The sequence below is a fragment of the Acanthopagrus latus genome, chromosome 9 (genome assembly GCF_904848185.1).
Source record: "Acanthopagrus latus isolate v.2019 chromosome 9, fAcaLat1.1, whole genome shotgun sequence".
Lineage (NCBI taxonomy): Eukaryota > Metazoa > Chordata > Actinopteri > Spariformes > Sparidae > Acanthopagrus > Acanthopagrus latus.
The window spans coordinates 21,699,232-21,714,498 of NC_051047.1; the positions used below are offsets into that span (position 1 = coordinate 21,699,232).

General features: G+C 39.0%; 1 long non-coding RNA gene across 1 annotated transcript; it reads left to right on the forward strand.

The window, feature by feature from the left end:
* The first annotated feature begins 1,125 nt into the window (after positions 1-1,125).
* Positions 1,126-6,644, forward strand: LOC119025942. The gene is made up of 2 exons (XR_005076969.1): positions 1,126-2,295; positions 4,707-6,644. It is a non-coding gene; the product is annotated as an uncharacterized LOC119025942 (long non-coding RNA).
* Positions 6,645-15,267: the final 8,623 nt, after the last annotated feature.

Genomic DNA, 15,267 nt, shown 5'->3' on the forward strand with positions numbered 1-15,267 from the left:
TTTTTTCCAAGTATAGTGATTTTAAGGAGGTGATGTCTTCTGTTCAGCCCATAAACATATCGGCAAACCACAGATTCCTCTGCATTTGAATGCGTCATAGGCTATGTACCGAATTAAACATTCACTTCACATGTTAATGACCTGACTCTTATGTTAGGAGGTGGAGGGGATGTTTGTTTGCCAAACCAGTGACCACCACGCGAGACTGTGTTTCAACATTTGTAAAAGTGAAACCACTGGATATTTTTAAGGAGACCTTGTCTGTAATTTCCAGCCCACGTTCACGTCAGCAAATGAGAACTCGTGACACCTGCAGAGGCGTTTGTGGCAACCAAACATGATCCCTTCTATAGTAATTAGACCAAAACACAGAAAAGAGTAAATGTAAATAAATGTGAAATTTCTACATATCAGTCTTTTGCAAAAAAGATTACATTGCCAACATTTACTCTGGTGATTGGGTTGATTTTGTTCCGGGAGTCAGATGCACTAAAATCAAGTGCAGTCGGCAGTCTGATAAAGTCCATCTGAGAGGCAATATGATGGTCTCCCAGTAAGGCCAAGATCAAAACATGTCACAGTTTGTAGCTGCTGGTATCTACTTCGTGTATTTTAAGGTCAGTGCCCACTGAACTCATCTTGTGATAACAGAGGAGGAACAAAGAAAGCCGCATGAAAACATAACTCACGTCTTGCCACCTACATCTGCAGCAGGGGGTTGTTGAACTTCCACAGAAGTGGCAATACAAAAGAGGTGAAACGCAATCCTGGAAGTTGTTAACCACAACTGCACAATACACGGCTATAAATATTCTCTGTGGTTGTAATTAGGCTGCGATCATATTAACGCTCAGAAAGAGTGTGTGGCATCTTTCACACATCTGACCGCTTTCAGCGTGTAACCGTGACAAGAGGTGACCTCTCCAGGGAAGCATGGAGGGAAAGGAGTGGATCTTATTTTTTCTTTCCATTTCTTGCATGAGTGGATCTGAGTGCAGGCTTTAGTCTGCTTTTGTCTCCCTCCCCGCGCTGTTTCTCTCATCTTGCTCGCTGCCTTACTCTTGACATTTCTCCTCCATATGGGTCAGTCTCCATAGGAGGCAAGTGAAGAAGAAAGGGAAAACATCAGGGCAACAAACAAGAAACAACTATTTAGGCAACCTGTGATGTTACGTGCCGCTGAGGAGAAGGTGGTAATTGCCTCTACTCAGAGGACAATCTATGCTTCGTTTTATTTTCCCTGCTCCACAAACCCCTGTGTTGGTTAATTAGGAAATGAAGGATCATGTTTTTGTCTGTTGAGGGAAAAAAAAAAAAAAATAGATATGAAAGACAGAAACACACACCGGCTTCTTGATTACACGGAGGTATCTTTTAATAGAATAGGAGCTGAAACGCAGACCAGATCAAATGTGATTAGCGGCATGTTCTATGAGAGCTGGCAAGTGGAGAAAAATACCTGTTTTGGAACTAATGGGAGGAGGCTTCATGAATTTTAAGTGTCTGCACGAGAGACACAGGCAGAGAGGATGAGTGGGGGAGATCAGATCAGTTCTACACCCTCTCAATCATCCAGCTGTGAAGTCAAACACTCGCGCCTAGAGATAGAGTCATTTGTAAGATAAATAAAGCTAGATGCAGCGGCCTGCCCTCCTGAACCAGACAAAGGGAGAGTAGCTGGGCGTCTCTCTCTGTCATCTGTCGGAGGGCCGAAGCTCAGCCTAGAAACTATCAGGAAGATGATGTGTCTCTGGAGACAAACACGCCTGGGGAAAGAGGCAGCTCTTAATCATCTGAGACCCAGTTCTCTGGCGTTTCTCTCATTGTTACGGGACACTCCAGCTCATGCATACGTACCGCGTCTCCTTCGAACGCTATTAGCATACTTGCAAATCCTTACAAACTGCAATTCCGCGCTCCCATTTATTTTGAACCTTAAGACAATGGCATATCTAAACTGAGAGTGTTAGTTATTTCCTTCTCAGGGCTCTGCAGTGGCTTTTATTAGGCAGTATAATAGCTCTCTGAGCAAGGCAAAGGCCTACGTGGCTAATTAGAGACGTGGACTCAAACATGGCTCATCTCTTCAAATAGAGTCTGGCATGCTCGAGTGGAGAATGACAGAGGAAATCCATCTCCAGTCGTCTCCGCCTCTCCCCCCCTCCATTAGGTCTGCATGGGAGCAGCAGCCAGCAGCCACTGTGGGCTATTTCAGCCGGGCTGCAGAGAGGAGCCAGCAAGATGATCATTTGTTACCAGTCAGTCAGGAGGCGCCGGACCACACTGAGACAGGAGGTGAGATGGTATGACCTCAGGCAAATCTGACAGACGCCGACTGTGAGAGAAATTAGATGTGATGTGTGATCAATAAGGAGCACGTGTGCACCACGACGTACTGATGTTGTAACTCTGTCTGGGTTGCGTATCTTTAATCTGATGGAGCTGGAATATGTAGTACGACCCTGTGTAGTCACAGGCTTTTACCAAACTTTATTAGTATAAGTTATTATTAGCTTTTATTCAGTTTTATGGGCATACGACTAATGCAGCTAATGGCTAAACGAGGCCACAGAAATGTCTCAAGCCGTTGTCTTTCACAGCACACATTATGAGTCCTCACTGTAGAAAAGGTGTTTCTGATTACATCACCAAAGGGCACTCTTCTCCTCAAGTGTTCCTGTAATCAATGCCGAGCACAATACCAGCGCCCTGAAACCAAAGCAGCTAAATGAAATTCAGCCACTGTTAATTCATTCTAGTATTTTTACACCTGTGGCAGGTCATCACTGCTCTCAGTAGCCGGGCACCTTTCTTTGCATTTTTTAAACAGTTAATGAATGTTTAAACGGAATCATCAAATGGGATTTAGCATGATCATGAATTAATCTATATCACCGAGGACATATCTGGCAATGTTATAATTGCAAAAAGTAAGCAAATAAGCGCAAATTAAATCTGTATGAGACCGCTGGAGCAAAAGTTAATCATGTACATTCTTATAAATGTGTTCTCATATGTTCGTGACATTTAAATGATTAGTTTTTGCACCCACACAAATATGCTTTTTTACTGTAGTGAGCTCCAAGGTCAATTTTCCTTTGAATTTACTTCCACTTCTGACTGAATATAGTATCTCAGTATTCATTCTTGATATGATGTGAGGTGCACATGCAATGAACACAATGTCACACAGATGTTATGATGCATATTATGAATATGATTTGCTGGATTTTGTACCCCTAGCTGCTGCCAAGTGCATTCACCTAATGGGGCTCCTTTTTAACAAACAAACAAACAAACAAACAAACAAACAAACAAACAAACAAACAACTTCATGATAACTATTATCAATAAATAGTACATTTACATTTAACTGCACAGTGTATATCAACCATTTACAAAGTATTATGAACATCAATTGCAACTTTATAATGAACAGGTGCTTAGTAAATGGTTTAAAACCATAACAGTTAACAACGGTTCATTTTATAATTCATTATACCTTATTTTTCAACGATGAACCAACTGTAAATGTGCCTGTTTAATATATATATATATATATATATATATATATATATATATATATATATATATATATATATATATAAATAAAAGTTTAATAAAATATTATGTTGTATTATGCTGTAATATGTTCTACATTTATCCTTGATTATTATTGAGTTAAGTTTTTAGTTTACAGAAATTTTTTTTCAACAAGCTTTAAAAAAGAAGTAAAACTGATATGAGGTGAGGTAGAGACCTATTACAGGCTTATCTGAAAACCCCTCCCTGAAAAACAGAGAATACAAAGCAAACAGACACAAAGACTATGATTAGCTGCTTATGGAAGAAAACAGCATTAAGTTGAAAGCACAACAAGATCAGATGGTTCACAGACGATCACATTTCTTCTCATGTGCTTTGGCTCGGTCAACATCTGTGTTCCAATTCCAATAAAGCCCCGTTGAATTGAATCGAATGGGTAACATATGTTCAATGCCTCTACCTCAAATACAGAATGAGACGGACAATAGCATGAGTCTGTTTTCATTCATGATTTGGTTTTCACCGTTGTGGCCTATTGGGGGCAGTAAGCCACCAGAAACATACACCCGTTTAATAAGGGAGACGCAAGGATAAGTATAGGGCAGCCAGTCTCTCTCTCTCTCTCACACACACACACACATGCACTCGTACAGGAAAGTGAGTAGTAGGGGTGAGAAAAAAAAAAAAAAAAATCTGCATTCATTGTCAGTTCCGCGGGCTCAATTAATAATGCCTGGGATGAAGCAGCCCTCTCAAATGCTAACCTGTTAAGTAAACAATCAATGGGTGAATGTGGGAAGGGAACAAGCTGCCCTCATTTTGGCTTGTTTGGGAAAACAAGGGGATCCAATAAAAGCCCCAGACACAAGGTGGGACCGCAATTAATATGCCTGTGCTGAGAAGTGGGCTTGATTTCAGGCCAGTCACAAGGATCTGCCTCTCTCTCCCTCTTTCTCTCTCTGTGCTTCACATAAGCCAGATAATTACCTATTTAGATTTCACCCTGACAGCCTTTGTACTGCGAGTGAGGAAGGGCCAGTGAATGAGTGATAGTGGAAGAGGGGAAGGGGGCGAGGGGGAGGGGAGTAATAAACTTTGGCAGAATTAATATGCCGTTGTATAACATGTAAGAAATGACTGACTGTCTTCATTTTATCTAGGTGACTTTGTAGTTGAGGAATTTCGGCGATGGGCTCGCCAACACTTTGGAGGACATTTGTTTTCGCCACTAAAAGACGGCAAACAGGTGTACTTTGATGAGTGGGGAGCCGGCCAGACCAATGGGATGTTGATGTCCTTTGGCTGATTCATCTAAATCAGCGGTAAAAGAGGGGACATTTGTTTTCAGTGGAGAGGGCTATTTATCAACAGTGATTGATATCCAGCAACTCTGGACTGCCTCAGGCTGCGCTCATCCATCCGGTGCCAATCACGAAGCTCTGCCAGAGAGATTCACACCGCCTTCAGCGCTGGAGTCTGGCTGCTCTGACAGTCCAAGAACACTCCGGAGACTTTACACTTGTATACAATGCACAATGCTAATTCACATGTCATTTTACAGAGGTCTGATATACTGAAACATATGGTAACACTAGGGTACACACATTATCCATCAATTAGCTGCTTATTTGCATACATATTAGTAGCATTTTGGCGCGTTATTAGTGATTATAAAACACTTAATAGTGATATTCATATCCATATGCTACAGACACCAGGCCATTAACTGAGATTTTCTTTCCCAATAACCTCCTAATTACTGTTTATTGACAGTTAGTGAGGAAGTTTTACATTAATCACTATCTTGGTATGCTTTGCTCTCCTGTCATTCTCTCTTCATTACAATATATATGCTCAATTCTTATGTAAAAAAAGCGCAAAACTCTTTCCGTTTGAGGGCTTAATGATTTAATGATGGGCCACAGGTCAGAAAAGTAAACAACATTCTAATTGTATCGTTAAAGGTGCAATAGGTACGAATTTTAGTTGAAAACATTCAAAGATGTAATAAAATTATCTACAGGATGTGTTATAACAGTTCTGATGTTCTGATGTTTATGTGTGGCTCTGCAAAGATATATACCGAAGTAACCATGCTAACCAGCGAGCTAGCTGTGTGGCTAAATGAGCTAGCTGGCTAATGACAGCTACATTTTGCAGCAGTTAACGGTTACTTTAACGGTAATACTGCCTCCTATTTGTTTTGAGCAAAGAGGGGGCAGCAGTTTCTTCTGGGGGCTTAGATAGTGGAAAATGATCAATTTTTAGCGACTGACATATTCCAAGTGCATTTTTCTCCTCACAAAAAAATAAACAGTGATTTTTATTTTAGAAAGCTCTGGTGTGCCTAATCAAACCTTAGGGAGGGCCAACTTTGGGCAGAGCTGGTTTAAAGTGTTCAAATAACTTTAAATGAAGTCTGTCTGTTCACTAGTACAACCTGCATGGGTCAATAAATGTCGACCTACTAGTGAATTACTTATGATCGAGACTTCACTGTCGAACTTATGGGGAGTTAGAAAGATTTATTTGGACACTGTTAACACTGAAATGGGTCAAACATCCAAATAACCAAGATTCATTTATAGTTCATTTCATTTCAGTGAATAGTTCTTTCACTGTGAAGCATTATTTAACAACTATTTTTTGTGATGTAAAAGGTTATTAAATACTGTGTAATTCATTTGTGATTGTTAGATAGCTGTTAAAAAGTTGCAACCAGTGTTCATAAACCTTTACAACTGTTCATGGCTAATATATGTCCCTTGATATAAAGTAAATAACTGCTATATATTTGCAGTACCATTAAATCAATAAACATATAATGTATCGTAGATTGCACTCCAAGGCCATTTACTGCGTGCATGTGCCGGGGGCTTATTCGTATGTTCGGGTTACCATGAAACCACTTTTACAAATCAAGTGATAATCATAATCAGACCCATTAAGTCCGGGCAAGCCACCCTCAACAGAGGAACAAGGACACCCCGACTCAGGAGCGATGACTGTGTATCATGCTATGCCCGGCCATGTTGGCTGCCACTCATTATCAAATGAAGAAGAAAAAGAGCTTTCTCTTGATTAAATCTTTGTGTGCTCTGTTCTGTGGTCAGCTAGTCTGTTCTTTGTGGGGTTTTTTCCTTTCATAAATAGGGCCAAGGAAGGTGTTGATATACTTTTCACAAGTACATTATTAATATGCCAGGTTTTAAATGTGACTGATGCTCTGGATCAGAGCAATGTTTCAATAGTTTGGAGGTTGTTTAATCAAGTTTTTTTTAGTTTGGCATCACCTTTTATGTTCTTTTTCTTATTATGTCAGTTTGATACAAAATATCTCTCTTCCACAGGTAGCCAATCACTGAATTCTCAAAATTAGCAAAAGGTTCAATTTCTATATTCTATCCCTGATCCAATCTCATTATTTTTAAAACTTTCTGCTTGCTACATTGATTTTCTATGTCTCAGCAGTACTGTATAGTGGGGGGGGGCATATGATTGAAAAATGAACAAAATATGTTAAGAAGCACTGCTGTTTTTGACCAGGAGTTGCAAAACCAACAATGTAGATGGTGTTATGTAAACACAGTTGGACGGAGAGTTAACTTTGACAGAAGGCAGGCGCGCTTGTTACATTGATTAGAGATTAGAGTAAGAAGGGATTACATCTCCAGAGGACTCCTCAATCGATTTTAGCCTTCATTGTGTGTGTTGTTAATGACTGAGAACTTCCAGCCTGTCAGTAAAATAAAGCGGAGGAAGTTTACATTAAACTGACAACATTTCGAATGGACCTTTGGTTCATTTTTGTTGGTTTCATGACCTAAAAGTATGCTCAACTCATTTTCATCCCCAGTCAACACTTACTACTTTAGACACTGTGAATGTATTGTTTTCATGTATTTAAAATTAGTTAAGTATTGGTCCAGTTGGGCAACAAACTACCTGGTCAGGTTTAGACATTATACTACCTGGTTAGGTTTAAGAACACAAACTACCTTGTAAGGTTTAGGCAACAAACTGCCTGCTTAGGTTTAGAAAATTAGCTACCTTGTAAGGATTAAGCAACACACAACAATGTTAAATTGCCCAAACAAAAAAAAGGTTAGGTATAGGCAATAAACTACCTGGTAGGTAACAAAAGTACGTGTTAGGTAAAGGAAGAGATTATGGGTGGGATTAAAAAAGCATCTCTGAACTACCCAGATATTTTCAGCATTTCTTGTCACAAAATATAATCTTAAATGTAGATCAGGGTTCACTTAAGGGCAAATGAACCTAATAATCATGCTTTTGATGGGACACACAAACTTCTCTTGGGGATCCTGCGACACATAATTACTGTCAAATAATGTAAACTGGCTGCTGCTTAATGGATATCGTTTGATGTTCACAGAGGATAAACATCATGCAAAACTCTGATTTCAAAACAGTGCACTGGGAATAACCCATGAACTGTTGCAATAAGTTCAATTACAAAATGCTAAAGATCTTCAAGGCCTCTAAACCAGTGTTTATAACCCTTACTGTTGTTTTCTACTGTTTGCAATTGATTCATATAGCTCTGGATTAATGTAATTGCATGAATGTAAATGTGAACCCCATCATGTTTGCATGAGGAATCTTCAAAAGCAATATATAAAGCCCTCAGGCAGAAGAGAGCCATTGACTCCCTGTTGTCCTCTTCCAACAAAGAGATGAATTTAAGCTAAGCAAGGCTGCCAGTTGAGTTGTATGAAAACATTTCTCAAACATAATTGAATCAAAGAGGATATGAAGTTGTATATAATGGCTGAGCAGTATAGAGTACATGAAATTTAATGCCACTGATGCCAAGTTCAGTGTGATGGCACTCCGCTTTTATCACCTGCCATCGTGGAAGCGAGGCCACTCTGGATTGTTTTTGATCTGAAGTGATAAAAAAAATAGCTTACAGGCACATATTTCAATAACGCTAAACAATAACGGAGCTCTGTGAACCACTTATTTGCTTGAAATATGGTTTGCTTATTGTAAATGCTACAAAAATGTGCAGTATTCAAACACTCATTAACTCACCTGCAGAGGGACTCAAACTTCAGCTTCATATGGCAGAGACTTTCTTGTTCTTCTCTCTAATCTTATTCAGCTTAAGAACAGGATTTGAGGGAAAGTTATTGCTAAAACAGATTTATACAGCACAGGTTTTCCTTTCCTTTCTGTAGTTTTGATTGGTCATAGACTTTGTTCTCAGTTTTCACATAGCCCTTATCAGTATCAGAATAGAGTTGTCCAATGTCCAAGTATGTACACGTTGGAGGACTATGTATGCCTTTTACACTGCTCTCAGTATACTGTAGACAGAGTTAAAGAGGAATGAATACTCAGGGATGCATTGTGCATGTGAAAAGAAAGTAGGTATATATGTATCGAAATCAGCAACTGCCAACACCAAGTATACACTATTAAAGTCTTCATACAAATCAGCTGTGCTGTATTGTAAACTTAAACAGTACAAGGACGCAATACAGGTAATTATACATTACAAGGATTTGTGTATTAAACTGACCGTAAGTCTACTTAGGTGCTAACTTTATTAAAGAGCACCTCAAGGACTCATGGCACAGCATGGAAGCACCTTCGTGGAATATATGTTCAGTGTATATCTGCTCTGTAGCGTGCAGCAAAGAAGGCTTCTGTCCCCTTTATTTTTTCCAACAACAACAGCAAAAAAAAGAAGTATGCAAACAACATTTATCCCTTGATAAAATGAATCAGGCATTATCTGTGTAAAAAAAACAAACAATGAGCAGGTAATTCTCTTTGCACTGCCAGTATCCAGACATAAAACCAACAAAGGAAGAAATTACCTGCACAGTATCTCCACACACACACACACACACACACACACACACACACACACACACACACACACACACACACACACACACACACACACACACACAACGCTGCTGTACCCACTACTGCTGTGGAATGTTATTGCGTGTTGGAAGTGGACCATTGTATTATCTGCAATTTTGTTTACTCATCCTATCGAGGAGATTTTCCCCTACTTTTTGTCCTTTTCTAAAGTATATTCAGCCACTTTTTTGTCAGTCACAAATGAAAAAAAAAATCTAAAATATATTCCAGTCACTAGTAACAATTTGACATGTCTATGCAAAATCAGCATAAACAGAAGTGTTAAATGAAATCTACTTGGACTCAAGGATGAACTGATTAGACTTGAATGGTCAAAGGTCAAAGGTCTCAAAACACATTTGACACAAATGTCTAATAGGACAAAATGAAGTGATTTAATTCCATATCCAAAAGGTCAAAGGTCAACTTCAATGTGCTATTAAACTGCAAAAAATATTATCATTATTAAACACCATTGCTCGGGAACCTCCTGACTGCTGTGTGGAGGCATACAACCAAGATGCTATATCTTAAAGAATCCAACAAAAATACCAACACCAAGAATTAATTCAATCGACCGACTACAGGTGTGTAGCCCGAGAATGATGTAGCTTTTTTAACAGTACGATTCATGCTTCTTCACCACAATGAATATGGTTACAGAGGTTTATTTCAGCGCAGTCATCAAGATAAAATGATGGCAGTAAATGTTCCTGCAAAAGCATTATATCATGTTCACATTACATGTTGCACAACTTGACTTTCACATCCACAGGCAGAACAGATGGTGTGGAATTACAGGTGCCAAACTGGCAACCACTTGATATTTTTTTAGGAGACCTCCTGACAATTTTCAGCCGCGTTTGTTGCGACCAAAAACAGGTATTTTAAGCTAAACTGTGATAAGTTCGTAAAGCCTTATAAAGTGTTTTTTGTGCCGAAACTTATCCAGACAATAAGCTCAGCGCTGTCACAACGTAAACACTGAAAACCTAAACCTGAACCTAAAGAAAGGGAAAGTTTTAACATATGCATGCTTTGCAGAAACCAACATTTATTCTGGCCATTGTGGTTGTTTATTCTGAGTCAGTCCAACACACACACAGTCCTGCTGCTGTGTAGTAGTCCACTGCTGAAGATTGTTCCCAGCAAATTGCACTGTTTACTACCCATCTGGGTACATTAGGATCAAAACTGATGTAAATAAACATATTTGTGAGGATTTTGGATAGATTTATATATTCTGTATAAACAAATACACATGGGCTGAGTGTCACGTGCAGGGCCGACTTGTCAGAAAGGGTTGAACGATGGATTTACATGGGATAATGAAATACATTTAAAATAATTGTGCAACATCTTTACAGAAGAATCACAACAAATCAGAATCAGAACCAAAGCAATTAATTTCTTATTTTGGATCTGCTCACCTCTGCAGTGGTAAACTTCAGATAGCATGCTGGCAATATCACAATCCTATACAAATATCTTCTGAATTATATGAATTGTGTATCACAACTATGTTGAATACACTTGTTATTAATATTATAAGCAACAACGGTTTAATTTCATTGTCACACTCTAAGAGGTGAGTCTCCAAGACTGGCAAATGTACCACCCAGAAAGATTAATATGTATTTAAAAATTGTGACGTCAGATCTTTATGTTCCAGTTTTGCACACACAGGGTTATGTTTTTCATTTGATCCTCACAAAGATCTTCGAGGGAAGTTGTTCTGGAAGTCTTCCAGGAGTGCAGTTACCACTCTTATAAATTCCATGAAGTAACTTCCCCTTAGCCGCCCTGTCCTTAACCATAAATCCTCCCACACATAAAAAACATCTGCAATAATTCCATTAAACCCTTGTACTTAGTAAGTAACACAGCTGTGTCTCACTATTTGTTGTAGATCATTCAAACTGAATGAAACTAACAAGCAACATCTGCCGGATTCCACAACTGCTTACATGTAATGAGATAAAGCTTCCATTCACTTCCACGTTACGTTAGCTCATCATACTATGCCTCAAAGTCAATGGGACACAAATGCTCAGCTGGAGTGCCATCTCAGGTAATGGCACATGTACAACACCTACAGTTCTCCTCTAGTGTCCTTGGTATGACATCTGTTTACTCCTGGATCAGTGCTGCATGACTGCACATAACAGCGTTGTAATAAACAGTATACTGTATATGCATAAGCCAGTGTCCATTCATTTAATTCAGATGTGCCGTAAGAGGAGGAACTTTCAAGGACTATCACCCTTATTTGAATAATTTAAAATTCTATACAGCTGTCCTTTGCGCCTCAGTCCAACAATGATGGCCCAATTTACCTGCTGAATTTCACTTTCCTACAAGAGGCCACATTTCTCCGGGTGGATTGTAATGACAGATCACTTCATTTTATTGCAGAGTAGATTAATTCAAACTACCTGCTTTCTGTGAAACACTTTCGCTCAGATCTTTTGCAGTGCTTGCTCAAATTAGACTCATTGCATGACTTTGATGTCCTGATCTCTTTATTCTTATGCATACTGCGCCGTGCACCTCAAATGAACCCTTTTTCTGAGAATATAAATCATTGTTTTATGACTCGATAACAAGGAGAGTTATTTCGAATGCAAGCATTGAAAAGGTAATTAGCAGACTGTTGGAAGCTGGCTAACATTGTTTAAAATCGACCAGTGTTGTAACGGAGACAACAACGAAAAAACAACCTTGGAATCAGAACAGATTGGAGACAAAGACTATTGCCGGCCAATTTCTAATTATTATTATTCCCCTAAAAGTTTAAAGATCTTTTGATGGATAGATAAAGAACCATGAGACTGGTAACTCAGACGTCATATCAGAAAAAACTTACTCCAAGGCTACTAGTATGCACGAGTTTAACATTACTTTTAATATTTTTGGAAAATACGGTGATCTCGACTCTTGGCAAAAGGCTGAGTTGTCGTCACTGGTCAAGAAAATAAATAGAGAGGAAAGCAGCGAAGAGGGAGAAGCAAAACAGCACAAAGTTTTGGATGACAGAGACGTTGATAAAATAGAGGATCGACACAAACTGAACAACAAAAAGAGCACGCTATGGGCCATGTCAGTTTTAAAAGATTGGTTAGAGGACTTGAGTTTCAGCGGACATCTGATCAGCTGTGTTCTAAAGAATGTTCTGTTTAACGTCTTTGTCGTCGGTTGGGCAAACTATATTTCTCTGCTTAAAAACACTATGAATGGTAACAAATAAATTGTAAAAAGACACACTGTGTGAAGTTTTTTTTCATGTTGGCAAGTAGCCGTGTCATAAGCGGGATAATGTATAGAACGGCGCTCATTATCGGGAAAATAAGTCCCTTCCCGTCGGGACTTATTTTCCCGATAATGACCGGCGTTCTATACATCATCCCTTACTTAACTATGAGACAAGATGAAATATAATCTTCACTCAAGTATTGGCCAAGGTCCATTGCACTAGCTAATGTTGCTTATACTAGCAAAAATTAATGTTGCTAACACTGTCTTGCGAATATTAACATTACTAATGTTGACAGGCCAACATTCACATTGTTAATATTTAGCCACCCAATATTTACATTGCTAACATCAGCCATCACTAGTCAACATTCACATTGCTAACGCTAGCTCACTACTGTTTACATTGCTAATGTTAACTAGCCAAAGTCAACAATGCTAACATCACCTAACTTACACTGATGTGGCAGTATAATATTCTGGGCTTATACTGTAAAACTACGGCAATTTTTAAGTTTTTGGCAAGGTTATTGGTTGTTGACAGATCACAGATGCTACGTGATAACAATGCTGCTATGCTACTGGCTGACAAACCTTGTTAGGAGCTGAAACCAGCTGTCAGAATTCTTACACAGAGAAAAACAAAACTATAATTTTAGACCAGGTCATTAAAAAAAGAGGTAATATACTCATAATCATAATAATCTTCTTAAGGACAAGAGATACTTGTGTTCTGCACCTTTCCACAAGCTCTGTAGATGTATTATTTTAACCTGACCTTTAATACTGTTCAGTAGGTTCATTGCTGCGAAAAAAGTTAATTTGATTTTGATTTATTCATGTAGAAAGATCATTAATGACCACACTGTGGATACAGGATGGATAAAGTTATTGAATTAAACACTGAATTCAGATTGGTTAAGGCTCAAGTGACAGAAAATGGTATTTGACAGATGTAGCAGCCTCCAGTGACAGGTGGCGTGGATATTGACAGGCAGGCCAGGGAGAAAAAAAAACAAAGAATTACTGCTCCAGCTGCACAGTTTCCTCATCTGTTCTTCTCAAATGATGCTGCAGATGCTGTAAACCAGAAACTGAATTACTAATGAACAGAGTCGATGGATTTTCAGATCCACTTCTCCTCGAGAATAACCTGACACCGTCCTCCTGAGGTTTTGAATTAAAATATGTGACAGTTGTTACGGAGAGATGAAATGGTAACAATCAAGGCCAACATTTGCTCAAAGTAAGTATCTTATACATTTTATCTCTTAGTGATATTTTTATCATCATATCCTTCTCATTTGATATGTGTGAAGAACATTGAGAGTGCCATAAAGGGAAGCATAACTAAATATTGGTCTAAAATCTAGCTAAATTGATGCATATGAATAAATGAAGTGACAGTGACTGAACACATCTAAACTGATGACAGTCTAATGGTAAACTAGACAAATTCATATTGATTGCATTATACAGTATAAGCATTACATAAGTGTGTGATGCGTTACCATGATGATACTTGCACAATATTCAGAAGGTTTAGCTAATGAGCTTAGCTATATATAAGATATTCATTTGCTCTTTTGCATGAGACTTTTCTATTCCGAAGCCACTGAATGCTAAAAGTTGCTCAAAACTGGGACAAAACTTGTTCCCGAGGGAATGAAAAACTTTTGTGGCCCTTCACTTATTTGATCAGTTAAGAGAGTGTTTTCAATTTCTGAAGAATTCTTAATCGATTTCAGGGGGCGAATGGGTCTTCTCTCAAAGCAGCGTGGTGTGGAAACAGTATTGATGCCGCCTTCCATCTCTGAGGCAGAGAATCAAGGGAGCAGGAGTCAGGCAGCAGGGTGTGGATGTGTACTGATCGAGAGCAGAGACAGCTCATGATGGCTTATCAAAAGGTGAGGCTCCTGCCATCCAGCCACTCCAGGGAATGAGCCTCTTCCGCTGAAATATCTCCCCCTGAGAACGAGCCTGTATTTGGGATTCGACATTTTTTAAATCTCACTTGGGCGGGATGAGAATGAGCCACCCCCCCTCCCTTTGATTATCATTCTCCTCTAAATGGGGCGATGGTGGAAGGCCGCCGAGCCGAAATCACCGCCATCTCAGAGCATACTGCGCATCAGAGCAGCCATTATGAATTTCTGTTCCTTCTGCGTTGTGAGAAATAACCTGAACTAGACAGCAGGAAGCGTAGAATTGTTTTTTTTTCCCTGGACACAATTCACTAACATTACACGAGTCCTAACTCCATGCGAGGGTCCGATGTGAGGTGATGTCCAGAAGCTCGCTTAAACACTCAAAACATGATGAAAGACAGGTGATTTACTAAGATAGAGGTCATTCCGGCACTTTTACATTATGAACAGAAACACACATTTTCTACCATGATATTTTAAATGTTTCCCTATCAGAAATGACATATGATAGTCAACATCAAGTTGAGAGGATGTACTCTCTTACCAGAAATTATCTTATTTAGGTTTGTGTAGTAAAAAAATAAACTTTATCATACCTTCTTGTCTTGCTTTAAATGCAAGTGACAAGACTGAAAATAGA